This window comes from Neodiprion virginianus, chromosome 1 (genome assembly GCF_021901495.1).
Source record: "Neodiprion virginianus isolate iyNeoVirg1 chromosome 1, iyNeoVirg1.1, whole genome shotgun sequence".
Classification (NCBI taxonomy): Eukaryota; Metazoa; Arthropoda; class Insecta; order Hymenoptera; family Diprionidae; genus Neodiprion; species Neodiprion virginianus.
In genome coordinates this window covers 31,061,633-31,076,944 of record NC_060877.1, presented here as the reverse complement: position 1 = coordinate 31,076,944, position 15,312 = coordinate 31,061,633, and positions in this window count along the sequence as shown.

The window sequence follows — 15,312 nt, the reverse complement described above, 5'->3', positions numbered from 1 at the left end:
AATTGCTGATAATGAGCCTCCTCCTGCCTCTCGGTGTCCTCCGCGTCCTGCCGACAGACGCGGAGCCCCCGCCCTTTGCCCTTGAATTTGCACCCCAGGATACGAACCGACGCAGTGTTTTCACTCTATACGACAGTATTAAATTTCTCTTACGCGTCTTTCACCTTTCCCTTTCTTTCTTTCTTTCTTTCTTTCTTCTATCCTTTCATTCTTTGTTGGCTTGGGTGCGACTGCGTGACGGGAAACTCGGCGAGTCGTCGTAAATAAACCGCGGATAAAGTCAAAATATTGTCCTCGGTGGAAGGGAGGCGACATTGGAACAATTTCGGTAATCGAATGCCGTCGCGCGCGGCTCCGACCCGTCGAATCGACGCATTTTTCGACTCGGGCATGAACGTTATCCATCAATTACGGTGACGGAGCCGTCGGAAAACAGTCTCACACACCGACGACGTGGCGGCCACTCGCGTCTCGATCCCCGACCCTTGACCTCGTCTATCGAGAAACCCGCTACTTGCCCGCTACCGGCTTCCGATATAATCAACGCGGCACGCGGTGAACGTGATTCGGGGGATAAGAGTACGCCGGGCAGCGTCGCGACGCCGGCGGGGAATTCTCTCGTTCGAGAAAATATTTTCGTGACGTTTTATAAGCCGGCAACGCAATGTCTAGCTCAGCACGACATTTTATTCTTGTATATTGGATCTCGCAGCGTGCGCGCGGCGAATAATATATCGATAAGATTAATCGAGCCAAAAGCCGCGTGGATACAAAGTGCGCCGCCCGCCGCGACAGCGGCTATACGGACCGGCCGAACGTTGTCCATGTTCTCTAGCGTGGCCTGTCTCCGGCGTTCCACACCCACGCCCCGCCGACCCGCTCGCTCGCCACGCAAACGATTGCTTTATCGGACCCCTCCAACTCGGGGTCCACCCATAAGAAACCCCCCGACGGGGACTTCGATCAAACCAAATTTGAAAAATGGGGAAAAGAGGAGGAAACAAGCAGCGTCGTAAATCAGGAAGAGATATGCGCGAATATCCGTAACTATACTTTTTTATATCGCTGTTAAAAATCATTCCCAATTTACTACGTACTTGCTTTACAAGAGAGTTGTCAATTTACGAAATCAGGTTGTTGGTTCACGAATTCGGTACAGCGACGTAAATTATTACGTATTTGTCTTGAATTCGATATGACAATTTTTGATTTTACTAAAATTTATAGGAAAAACACAAAAAAGTCATCTGAAGTTACTAAATTGTGTAGTAAATTTGTTGTATTTGTAAATCGAACATACAGTAAATGTGGTGAATTCACTGTTCCGTATCCGAATAAAACATCCATAGAGAAATTTTTAACAGAGTACGATGCGACGTTGCGGTGCACGGGGAAGTGTGAAGGATTCGATTTTTCCAATCGACGATGTCTGTCCCTGAGTCGAGTGAAAAAGTGGGAGTAATAGATCTTTTCGCGTACCTACATGCCAGATTATTCTATGATTAGCGATATACCTTAATTGGTTAGGTGGAAAATTTAATCAACCATGGCGGATGAACAAAGTCTTTTATCCAACGAGCTTTACTGGTTGAGATTCTTACAGGCATTGAAATCTCCCATTTTTAAATCTAACGTATTGCAATGCGTCGGATCGCTTGAGTCTCAAATGTTTAGATAAAAATGATCAAACGCTGAACTTGAATACAGAATTTTTGTACCGACAAAACCGGAATTCTTACTTCAACTACGATATCGCAGGAAATTCTTTTGCCGTAAAATTAGTTACGGAAAATAATACCCAAAGTGCACCGTTTCACTGTTTTGCGTTACCAAACGTAAAAATTTGGTTTTGAGAAACGAGTTAAATGTACAAGAAAATTATTCTCATTCATTTTATCTAAAATTCTAAAATGTTTGCGGACGACATTTTTGCATTACAAAAATGTAATTTGTCCGCGACGTAATTTTTTTTCTTCGTGACAATTGACATGTACAATCAGTTTTAAACAACCCGGAAACATAAGTCAAATAATAATTTTATTTTAATAATGTTTTTCTCTTCTTACAGAATTGCATTCCTTGGATGAGAAAAAATGCACGGAAGGAGAAGAAAGGAAGAAGAAACGATGGTTCCAGGGTGAGTTATATATAACACAAGATATAGAATAAGCAATTCAGCGAAAAATTTATGCAACCCATTATTGTAAGTGCAGATTTAAATTGTACGGAAAAAATTGTTCGAGAATTAACCGTACCATCGTGACAATCGGCATTGTTGCGATGTGTCATGCGATTTTTTCTAGTTTTAAAAAGCGGTACAAACATAGGGAAACGCGAATTCTGGAATTCCGATTCGGGCATCAACCAAAGTAATTGATTAAGCGTCGGACAAAAAATCGGCCCATCGTCGACAATATTTTCTCACCGGCAGAAGCGTGAAGACCTTATAAGTTATCCTCAGCCGAAGCTGAGGCACATGCGCGTTTAATACCCGGGGCGGCCTGCAGCTTGTAAAATTCACGTGCCGTCCGCGGCTGCGGAGCGCGCGGTTGAGCTCCACAAATCTTTGCGGCTTTTTCGCCCGTGCATTAATGCCCACCTCTTACGGTAATCTAATATCGGTTGATATATTGGTCAAGGCGATGGGGAGTCAATGGGGAGCCGATGGCGCGAAAGGTCGTAACACCAGGGGTCGCCGAAGATATTTACAATTTTAATCATCGTCTCTGCGTGGGACTTCGCCTCTCGGATACGGCCGACCTCCGCAGTCCTTCCCGTAACGTCCTCCGCTCCTCCAGGATCTTTATCGCGGCGCGATCAGCCGCGATCAGCCCTCTCCGATGCCCGATGAGCCGAAGAATATTTAAGTCGCCTCCTCCCCTTCTTCATCCGTTTCTTATTCTTCGTTCGCCGACCCTGCAACGAGCTGGAGTTGATGGAACGAAACCGCTCCTCGAAGCGACACTTGCGGAGGTTCCACAATTTGAGGGAAAAAAATTATCGTTGATCTATTGCCTTTTTCGTTATTCTATAACTTGACATGGAAACAACGCATGGGCATTAATAGGTTTTAATCAAGCAAATCCGAGAAAATACACGTATACCGCGCTGCGGGAGATAACATATTTTCTCTTTTATTTTAACAGCAGGGAAAATAAATAAAATAAAATTAGAAAAGTTTAGAGATAGTTGCTAAAAGACTAGAAACATTCGCGTTCTTTTTGCTTTCGCCGTTAATTCACATTATCCTTGTACAGTATACGGTTTATTGTTGAAAAGACAGAATTTTGTCGGTTACCTCAATTACATACTGTATCAACCAATGACAGGGTGCAGTACAAATGGTAGTAAGGACGGTGCTTTGATCAACGTTAAACACTGTAAATTTTCTAACAATAATAAATGCACAAGCCAAGTATTAAAATCTGTTGTCCAAATATAATTGCTAAAAATCTGGTCATCGAACAATCGAGACCCTAGTTGAGGATTAAAAACATCAAATTACGCAATAATTACAGAATGTTCCGAAGGTGGCTGCACAAATAGTTATATACGGTGTCCACAAGCTGTGCTCGCTGATCAGCTAATAAAAATAATTGGGAATCAGCTTTTTCAGTACCTACAGGTGTATAATAAATTCAAAGCTAATGCCTCAAGATAAAATGCACGACAAGAAATTTCCGCAGTGTTGTGTAATTTAAAAATTCGGTGCACCCGACTGTTACTAATTTCGATGCGGTACACCCTCCTAGGTATCGGCAGTCCCAGCTCTTTCCGTCCCCCGATGAGCGTCGTCTTCCTTCTCCTCTCCCTCGTTCGGCGACATCGAACATCGCATTGCCTGCGGCGTGCGTGTTGAAGTGCGTATTCATACAGTTCTTTTCATCCTTCAGGCATGGCCGCGATGCGTCGGCGACGACGCCCTTCGTTATACGGTGACAATGGATCCTCGCTGCGCGGTAGCTTTGACCACCTGTTGCTTGCTGCCCGTCGTCCCATGGGATGGGTGTGACTTCGTGACGTCCCGAACAGAAGTGGGCCATTGTTCCCGCTCCTTAGCCGGCTCCGGGAATAATATTCCAGCTTTTCGCAAACCGGTGACAGCCGCTTGATGTTCTCCATTGTTGCTGCCTTCTCGCGCCTCGATCCTCCGGCGCTTATTTTCTTTAATGCAGATTCGCAGCTCGCATCTTTTTCCGAAAAATTTACAAACCCGTTGCTGACACACGGTGAACGAAGGGTTGGCGTAAAAATGCACTGTGCACACGTGACTCTGCATGCGTCCGCAACGCGATTGACGAAGCGCCGCGAGCACTGAGGAAAATTTCATGTTGCAGTCGACTCGGAGTCTGTATCATTTCCGTTTTTTACCGTAATCAACATTTATACTTCTGGGTAAGAAATGAACATCGGATTTGTAGCTGTAACTGTTGAAAATCTAGTACGTGTTGCTGTATTCTTTTTCATTATGGCTACTCGTCTTATATGTTCTTCTATAATTTAATGCTGATGCTAATATAAATTGACGACAAAGCCTTATTTAACTGAAAAATTCCAGATAACTAAACGAGCAGATCTAATCTTGCAATAACCAGAAATTTCAGTAGTATCGACAACTATAATTACACACTCGTACCCTATTTTCTTACTATTCCAACAATATTTATACCGTTACTGTAACGATACCCATTTTTTATTACAACTTTGCAGTAACTGTATGAAATGAAATTCTTCTGATCGTCGGTGAAATTGCGCGTGTCACAAACGCCGCTATTACCCATCCTGGGCTGATGGGCAGACTCATACGCCGTATTTATTGATACTTGTTACCACCTTGTAAATTGTCGGCGCCCTCCAACCTCATCCGGTAGTTTTCCTATGGATTAAATAATTTACGATACGTGGCGCCTGCTGTACACGTGCGTCGTAAATTATTCTCGAAAAAATGAATAAAGTGCTGTTAAACATCGCGCACGCGTTGTTCGGATAGTTGAAACGCACGGAATGACTAAAAACAGACGCAAACGATCCGTCTTATGTCCCATTCGATCCGTTTAAATGTACATAGATCCGGCGAAAGAGAAAACTACGCATATTTTTGAAGCAGAGCTTCATTTCAAATGCTAAAATGATCTGCATAACGTTTATTTTTTGGAATTCCTTGAGGAATCGTAAACGACTTTAATTAGTGATTTCAAGCCGTTAATAATTCTTAACTTTTTTTTTATGCAATACATTTTATTTGATTTCAAGTGTTTTTTTTTTTATTTATTTATCGTCTCCAGGCTGAGATTAACTTGGTCAATTGTCAATTTTAAGCGATTTCAGATATTTCTGAACACGTTTACGAAAGATATTACGATTCTATAATTAGTTTCACCGATCCCGCGTCATTTCAAGTGCAATTTGCGTAGCGTAAAGAAATAATTGTTCCAAATTTTGATTCCGAAACGTTAGATCATTCCAGCGCTTTCGAAAGCGGATAGCTTCGGGCCTTTAGCTTGGAATTTCCCACCCATCGAATCGGGCCATGCCCGTTCATTACAGGCATTTACGTGCCGCTGTACGAATCCGCGCGTTGAAAGCGCGACTTCTGTTTTTGCTCGTTAAACATCGCGTCCTGCATTAGGTAGACCGTGGAATCGGCCGCGGGTCGGCGGAAATCGCGGGCAACCTTGCTAACGAATTATCTTCTCCTTTTTCTCCTCTCGGCTTCTCGGTTTTTTGTTTTTTTTTTTTTTTTTCCGTTGTCTTTGTTTTACCACGACGAGGAGCAAAATTGTTTCTCGAAAACCGGTGCAGGGACGAGTATTGACGTCAACGATCGACCGGCGGTCGTTAAGCTATTTTTGTAACCGTCGTTGACCCGCTGCAGCACTTCCATTATATTACAGCTCGGCTGCGTCGATGTTTCACGGAGCTGGGCAGTGATTAGTCGTAATTAAGAAATACTACGGCATTATCCTATTTAGTCGCTGGCTTACGAGCCATTCCGCGTTTCTCGAAGGAGGCCCCGTAATGCCCTCGTCAAAGCGCGAAACCGAGGGCTCTTAACTCCGCGGGTCGTAAGTAAACTAGTAGCTCCGCCATAGCTGTCTCAATACGCTCGGACGGATGGCGGCATAAATAAGGCGAACCCCCCGCCATTCCGGGGCAGTTTGCCCGCTCGTACTTGTCGCGTTATCCCGGCAGCGCCTTAGTATTTTCATTTTATAATTATTGACTCCCGCCATGCACTCGCGTCCGCGGTGCCGACACTGCTGACATTCTCTTTCTGTTTCTACGGGACAACGCGCTGGGAATCGGAAAAGTTACGACGTTATGCGGCGTGGTTTCGCGCATCCCACCCATTCGCTGAATCGCACGAAGAGCACCCTCGGAGATAATTATCCCGAAGGTATAAACGTTTATTCCTTTACGGTCCCTGATATATGATTCACTTCTCAACTCTCATACACAGTGCCGCATTTATTCGACGTAAATTTAATTCAGCTGCCCGTGATGCGCGATGATTAAACTGGTCTGCAACAAAAAATATAATCAACTTTCTTTTTCTCCATCTTATTGTTATGTGTAATTATAATAGATTTGATCCTCTTGAATCGAAATCTAGTAATCAAAAATATGTACCGCGTATAGTTTTCATGTATTGTTTGTTTAAGGGGCTGGGGGTACAGCTTGGACGGTCTAAAACATTACGTGATACCAAAAAATGGAAAGCAGATACCGATTCGGCACATTAAAACCTTCGTATCTATAATATTTTTTTTGAAGGAAGGTTTAGATGCATACATGTGTTATCGCATGTACATTATCGTTATTCGTTTTTACCCCCGCTGTTATTTACTAATTGCTGGGGATGTGGGTTATAATTGTTATTGTTATTATTATTGTTATTGTTATTATTATTTTCAATGTTATTATTGCGAGCTCTGTAAATTATGATTCGCGGGTCATTTCGCTTACGGTATATGTGTGTAAAAAATGTTTAAAAATGAGAACGCGACGATAGCGGTGTATGTACAAAGAATATGTGAAAAACGATTCGGTATCGATGTTCATTAATGCAAATTTGTGTATATTGGGCGAGGCAATTATATGGCGACGCAGCGCGTATATAACTAACAGCGATTGTGGATTGAATTTCCGTTCACGTTTCTCGCGTTCATGTTTAATAACAGGCGTATAGAATTCAGAAAACGTTTAACGAAAATTTATTAAACCTGTTTGACCAAATTGAATTGTAGCTACATTATATGTATGTGTGAAGAAGATCGGTGAACGCTTCTTTCATACGGCACACGAATGATTCTCATTTACTTATGTACGAATGACAGTATCCGATTCACATTACTCGACCCCCGCGTAGCTTAGTGTTTGAAGTTAATTAATTTCGAAACTTTATAACGCTGGGATAACAGAATAACCTTTTCTTTTATACAATTCGCTTTTATCGAGTGAATAAATAAACTGCTATTCAGCAGAAATAAGCAATTAATTGAAACCTTGTTTCTCGTCTTTTCAATCTAAATTCACATCAATATCTTAATTACTTTGATTTTTATTTTTCGGTTATAGGCCGAATCATCGTCGCGCTACACGACTGTTTCGGAATTTATAAATTTATAATACGCGTTATATGGGTACGTGGATGGTGTTATAATAAAAAAAATCCCACGATCATTCCTGGGGAAACAAGCGCGCGCAACGGCTGTTGGTTCCGTACCGATACCTCGGTAAAATCACGTTTTTAGTCGACGAGGAAGCCGGGGCGGAGGTTGCGGCGCCTGGGGGCCCTCCCATGAGAAGGAGTGACCTTATAGTTTACTCTTGGCTTTACTCTTGGGAATCGGTGCCCTTGCTCGATCTTCCTGGCACGCGGGTGCCGGTGGGGCCAGTTTTAGCCCGAGGCCCCAACAGCAGGTTCAAAAGGAGGGAGAAGTAACCGTCGGTGATACGTACCGAATTTTACTGTCAGCCTCCTGGAGAAGCTTTGGCTCGAGACTTCCGAATGCTACCCTGGGAACACAAGCTCACAACTCCGAGCCTCTGCGATGTCTGGGGCGTCAATCAGCCGACCGAAACCCTTGGCGTATACCACCGCTGGTTAGCGGATAATTCCGGGCACGTAAAAAATTTCCTCTTTTATCTTTACGAGAGAGTGGGGCGTGTTGCCCGGGCGCGGATACCGCTGCAATCGCGATTCCGCAAGGATTTATGGATTCGGAAAAATGCCTGGTCAAAGGGTGTTGCGTTCGTACGGTAGGCTGCTAATTTTGGAAATGCAAATCAGAGATTAGTAGATGCATGAAACATTTTATCCACACGATCAATCTTTATACACCGTTGACTACGATCGAACGCGTCAATCTGTTGAGTAAGGAAACATTTGGACAATCGTGTTCACGGGAAAAAATCAACAAACTCACTGGTCGAAATGAAGATAAGATAATTATCAAGACTCGGTGACACATCTGCCAAGATTTGGTGTTAAAATGTCGACTATGCATTGCCGGTAGTCCTTACCTAATATCCGTGATAAAATTAAGGGGTGCTTTGCACCGTGACCCGTTTCCCATTCAAATAACGCGTCTAATAGTAAACTCGTTCCAGTTTCTTTGCAGACTCTTGCACGATAATCGTGTAGCCCGGTTTGACAGTTGGACCAGCTTCGTTTTAATGTAATAATAACGTATTTGTTTCCGTTAACTTTGGAACAACAAAAAGTAGATAAAGTTTTGACGTTGCAGGTATCTGGTTTCTCGTTCCTCTTAAGTGAAAAAAGGGATCATCATTTTTTTAAATAACTTAACTATTCGTACGATTACTTCCGTGCATTACGTTCACAGTAAGACCGTGCTCGCCATTATTTTGGAATGAACGTTATTCAACTAGGAAAATGTCAGGCACATAACGTGAGAAGCATTTACGTATATTAATACTTGATCCAAAAGTCGAAGGTACCTACACTTCGGGAGGATTTTTCGATACGGGCGGAGCAAATGTTTCGCGTAGAAAAAAGAAGCAGGCATTACCCTAATTAAGTACGACAGCGTTTCCGCAGGATAATCGCGGCACGCGGAACGGCTAATTGGCCGTCGGCGTTTCCCCCCCTTCGGGTCGCACGCCGTCCGCGAAGGGACCCGGGGTTGAGGATGTTCCGGTCGCGCGGTTCCCGCGTTTTAACCCCCGTCAACTCGCGCCCCTCCTTCCCTCGATCGGAGGAGGAACGGAAACCGTAGGAGGGCACCGGGAGGCGAGCGCGAAAGGGAAGGAGGGCCGGCTTCGATCGAACCTGGTGCGGAGGACCCCGATACCCTCGGGGCTCGAGGTCCGCCTGCGCCCACCTGTAGGTACGTACCTACCTATATCCCTGCCGTGCAGAGATGCATACCTGGGCTGGTATACCCGCCGGAGTCAGCGTCAGTCGAGTCCCGGTACCGGGTAATGGGGGGTCAAGGGTCACCGCGCCGCCAACGCTAGAGACGAACCAATACCCATACCCGCCTCCGCCTCTGCCTCTGCCTCTGCCTCTGCCTCTGCCTCTGCCTCTGACTTCGATTCTGCCTCACGGGTCCGTCTCCGCGTGTGCACGGCTCTGCGCGTGCATGTGCGATATACCTGAATACATACACGTGTGTCGCGTCCCGACGTACCTACGCGTGCAAACGCGTGCATACTTGCGCATGTATCGGTATTGCGCTCGGCGCGGGCCTGAGGGGAAAGGGGTGCGGTGGGGAGGGGTGAGGGGCAGGGGGGGGGGGAAGGGGCTATAGAAATAAGGCAGTGCGATACTCGTTGAAACCGTGGGAACGCGCGGCGAGAGGAACATGCACGCGCCCGACGGTACGGACCCCGTTCCGTTCCGTCGAGGAGGACCTGCAGGAGGGGCTCGGTCGAGTCGAGGAGAAGATGAAGAAGAAGAAGAAGAAGAAGACGAAGCAGAGGTTGAAGAGGAAGAGGAAGAGGGACCCCCGCGCTGCCTCCAGCCTCCAGCCTCCAGTTCGCGCGAGCGCGCCAGCCTCCAACTTGCTTCCAAGGCTTTTATCAGGCCCCGCATGGGCCCAACCCTCGCGGCAGCGTTAACGCGAGCGCTAACGTATTAATACGATTATGTCTCGCTTATGCGAGACAGGGATTACGCCCGGCTTTCTCTCCCTATGAACTCCGGCAACCATTTCACTACAGGGATCGGGATAACTCCCGCTTAAATAATACGGTCTCGAGGAAGTATGTGCGGATTTTAACTCACTTTTTCTACCGACACTTTCCCGCCGCTGCTAACCTCACAACACACTTAGCACGTTTTAACACCGCGTTTGTGGAATTTTTTCCCGCGTTATGTGAAGCCTCGAGTCTTCGAAATCGTTTGACGAAATTGTCTGAGAATTGTGTTGTTGTTGTTAAAAATTTTTATTTTTGCGACCGAGTATGAAAGAATTGAAAGTACTTCGTTGGTATTTTCACTACGTTTGAATTGTAGTCATTTTCTTCCCTGGTCCAGGAATTGAAGAAGAGCTGTGCAAGTAATCGATTGATCGTAGATTTCGATTTATTCGAAGGGTTGATTAATCGATTACATTAAAAAATTATTAATGGAGAGGGTGATTAATTGAGTAATAGGAAAACCGATCGATTGAAATTTCGATCATGTAATCGATTAATTGCAAGCACGGTTAAGCGAAGTCCATGATTAATCGATTAAATAGACAGATCTAGTAAAATTAGTAGCCAGCTGAAGATTTTACCACGTGGCTAGACTTTTGGTTCACAGCGGTTTTTAGAAATTCTCCAAATTACCGCATGGCTAATTTTACAAACTTCTAAAAGGAGGGTTGTGCGTAAAATATTTTCGAGCGCCGTTTCACTTCATCGTTCGGACATGTTCCGGCGATATGTTCTAAAACTATGGCAGAGTCAGCGATGTCGAACACCTGTAATATCGTATATAAGACACGAGTAAAACGGTGCAAGTATACCTGCAGTGAGCGATGGAAAAAGAAAATTCATATTGACAAGTATCGCAAGTCATCATTTATTTCGATTTACGTAGAATATAGGTATAAGCTGTCGGATACCTGAATTGCGTCCTAGTCACGTTTTGTATAGGATCGTTAAGCTCGTAGCTGCGGTTAATGTCAGCGTCTCGAGCGACTTTTAAGAATCGTTGCATTATCACCAAGATCGACAGACCGTCGATTTCTCTTCACCTGCAGCAGGTGAACTTCTCGAATATCGTTACACGCGACAATCTATTCCACGCAGTCCACTGCACCTGTATAATGAAAGACGTCCGTGATATGCCGCGGCTTTAAGAAAGGATAAACGATGGTGATTGCAAATTTGTCGTGACTCGGGGGAAGGAGATTGTACAGAGCAATTATCGTGAAAAACTGCGAAAATCCCTGCTGTAAGCTACGTTTCTCAAATATATTTTTACAAAGGGTGGAATTTTCTAATGATCTAGCAGTCATCCTAGAAAATAGATAAAATGAATGAGGCTGCTGCGTGAGTAAATGTTATTCTAAAAACAGTTCTGTTTCAGACCTTGAACTGTAAACACGCATTGCTATCAGAGCAGTTTTTCTTATCTTTCAATTTTGCTGCCCGAGTCTCTTCACCTCGTAAGCTCACGAACGTGTTCTTTTTATTCCGCAACGCCTAGTTCGTTACGACAAACACTGCGGGCTCGCAATTCGAACGCGCATGAAAATGCAAACCCACATGCTTGCACAGGAAGGAAACGCCTCGCTCTCGTGCATCGCCCCATGTGTTTTAGGTGTATACGTATTACATACACACGTATAATGGTATCTCCGAGGCGAGATGCAGCGTACCAACAAAAAGAGGTGCGCGCCTCGGTTGAAAATGAGTAGAACCCCCGTGGTCAGCGAGCGCGTGCCTTGGGGCATCGGATCCCCGCCGTTGGAGAAGGGGAAGGTGAAAAAAGGCGAGGTTCAAAGGGCTGCAGAAGTCTCTTACATTGTTAGGACGCGCTCACGCGAGATCCGCCAATTTCTCTCTTCGTCCTCCGCTTCTTGTCACTCATCCTCGTCCTCTTCGACCCCCTCGACGAATATTCGTTTTACGACTCACGAAACATTCGCCGATAGAATTGCGGTGCATCCGTTTTCGTCCGTTGTTTGAAACTGTCGGTTTTTTCACCGATCTTCCGCATCTTACAAGCGTTCCTCGTTTATTCTTCCGTACTCGACATCGTTTCACACTTTTCTGCATCCACGTGCGAAGAATCCATTGAAGCTACCGGAACTTAGCCGTTCTCAAATGAGACTTTTTGATTTTTTATCGTTGACAAAATCAATTTGTCGATGCATTTTCAAGGAAATTTTTTCGAAGGGCTAGACTCTAGGCGTAGTTTCTTTTTTTACGACTTTTCGGGCCAAAAAACTTTTCTTCTCATAATCGATTTACAGCCACCTTTTCCGTCTAATTGGCTCCTCAGAAATTTAAAAAATATAACCAGGAAATCGTAAAATCAACCGCTAAGAAAATCTGACGAGATGTCTTCGTTTTTCGTCTGTATCTTTTAAACCATTCATCGCAACGATTCGAAATTATTCTAAACGAGCCCAGCATTAACAATGGCGGAATCCTCGTAAATCGTAAATTACAAGGCAACCATTTTTTTCTGTTTTATTTTTCAATCGCAACAATTGGAACGTCATTTTGCAATCTTCACTGAATCATTTTACCGCATGCAGTCCTGACTTCGCGATCGGGACGGAATCTTCCGGATTTCCTGTCAAACTTTACGTAAGAAGGAACTAAAGTTCTTTTGATTTACCTGTAAAACAATCGGAATAATTTTTTTGATCGTGCTGACACAAGTTTTGGCGGGTGATATAATATTGATTCTGAAATTTACTCCCCTCGACGCAATTTTGGTTCTCAATGCCACAAATTTTTTTCAGTGCGATTGCAAATACCGCTTCGTGCCCTGCAGGGTTGACTCGTGGGTCTGTATATGTATATATGTATACATACCGGTTGTATAAAACGTTTTGAAAATTGATCATATAACCGTAACCGATCTCTTTAACGATTCATTTTACCAATTGGCAAGTGGTCGGGCGTATAGATAACGACAGACAACTGACAATCACTGTCTTCGTCCGGTTGAATTATGGTCCCGTAATCTTCGGACTCTGGGTGGGTTCTGCAGCGTGGCTGCTAATACGAAAGAATCTCCGGTCCTACGTGTGGGTGCATTCGAGAATTTATCGTGCCGCCGTGCAGTTGTAAAAACGAAAATATCCAGATTATACCTGGCCCATGGAATCGGTTATTATTTCGGAAGGATCAGCCTTGCCGTGTCACACCTCGAAACCACGAAAGAGTCTTTCTGCGAATCGAGTGAATTGATTTGTTGCATTCTTGTCACAGGAAGTTATTAAAGAAGTAAACTTTTTACAATGTTGTTAATATCTGATGTGTGGATTTTCAGTAGAAGCGCCTCGTCAAGTTACTTATGCCAATATTGCACTACACCGCGGAACGTGTTTCATCGGTCTAATAATCATTAGCATAAACGATGTGGTACTTGAATGGGATTAAAATGTTCACTTCTATCGCACAAGCCTATTAACATTTGTATCTCGTCGGTACGATCGTCTCATTATAATACCTACAAACAACTCAACAGACAGACGGTGTGTGCACAGTCTCTAGAATAATTGATAACTTCATCATACGGACAGAAGTATTATAATATGAATACATCGCTACGTCTTCTTCGTCGTCACTCGATTCTAGCATCGATATTTGACAGGAAAAAATCAAGCATCACTTTTGCCCGAGGCAAAATCTCACCATCACAATTGTACATATCGAAGTTCGGAACTCCGCAGGACGGTAAATACGAAAGTGGTTTTTACGAGGGAACATTTCACTCAAATAATGAGTTGAAAATCAGTCTAACAATCTCAGTCGCGCTGAAAAATATTCCGAGATCTATGAGGTTTTGGTACCGTGAACCGTAACGAAACAATGGTTTGTTTTACTATATAATTTGTTTATTTGTCGCAACGAGAGAATATTGTATCGTGTATACAGTAGACCGTATTTTATTTTTATTCTTTGTTCAAGCCACGTTTAAACATTTAAAATGATACGCGAGTGATTTCGAAGCGAATAAACCTCGCGTGGGGAAATTCATCTCGAGGGGGAAAATCGAGGATGGCGCATTTCCATTGTGAGGTTCGGAGGGAGGAGAAATCGAAATCGTTCCAAGTCCCGCCTTGTTGTGATATGCTAATTGTAATACGGGGAGGTTCGATGATACGTCGGCAGAGGGCAGCAGGTGGCAGAAGAGAGAGGAACCGGGGTTGCCTAGGCGAGCGTTTCACGGTGACACAGCGAGGAGCGAGAGGCGACATCGGCGAAGCGGTCGAGCGGCGCACCGTCCGTGGGAAAGCGTCCCGTGGAGCCGGTTGGCTGCTCGGTCGGTATTGCCGGACGCGAAACTCCCCCGCAATAGCGGAGCGATAACTAATCAAGAGCGAAGGCACTAATTTAACGCCGAAAAAGGGGAATTACCGCCCGGGGCCCACGGGGCCCCCGGGGGTGGCCTCCTGGCGCCGCTCGCTCCCGGGTTAACCACGAATTATCGGTGTTTAAAACCCACGACGAACGAAGGAACGAACGAACTCGCGTCTCGGTTTCCATCTCGACTCTGCTCCGCGGTCCCTCCGAGTTTAAACTATACTACTAACTAATAGCAGGTCTAGAATGTGTCTACAATGTGAACTGAGCCAGCAGACGTTTACCTAATTGCTGACCACAAAAAACCGCGCGCCGCCTTAACCACAGGCCATGAGCCGCGGGCCCGCAATCGCTTCGGGGCCCTACACTCCCGGGGCCTCGTGTGCCCCTCAACCCGCCCGACTCGGCTCTCTTGCAGACGTGTTGGAACGTTTCTCCTGTCGTTATGCACGCCCAATTGTACCTACGTACGCAAACGTGGGTTCGATTTTAACGAATCGCGGATTATCCTAATTCGACGATGCGATTTATCGCGTCCATCCGGATATGCCGATCGATTTACGCGCTTCTGGTGCATGTAGGTATAATAATAAAGCCTCGACGCGTCGCGCTCGTACATAAGACGGAATCTCGTTTTGTCCCACGGGCGATGCGATGTGCGCCGAGATTTGAGATTTTAACCCTGAGCTGCAATGATACCCGCTATTATCATTAGGGAGCGGAGAGCTAGTCTTTGGCAATTGGCCCCATGGGAGTTAACCGCAACCGCGAGCCAACCGAAGAATGTGAACCCATTATACAATAATCCCG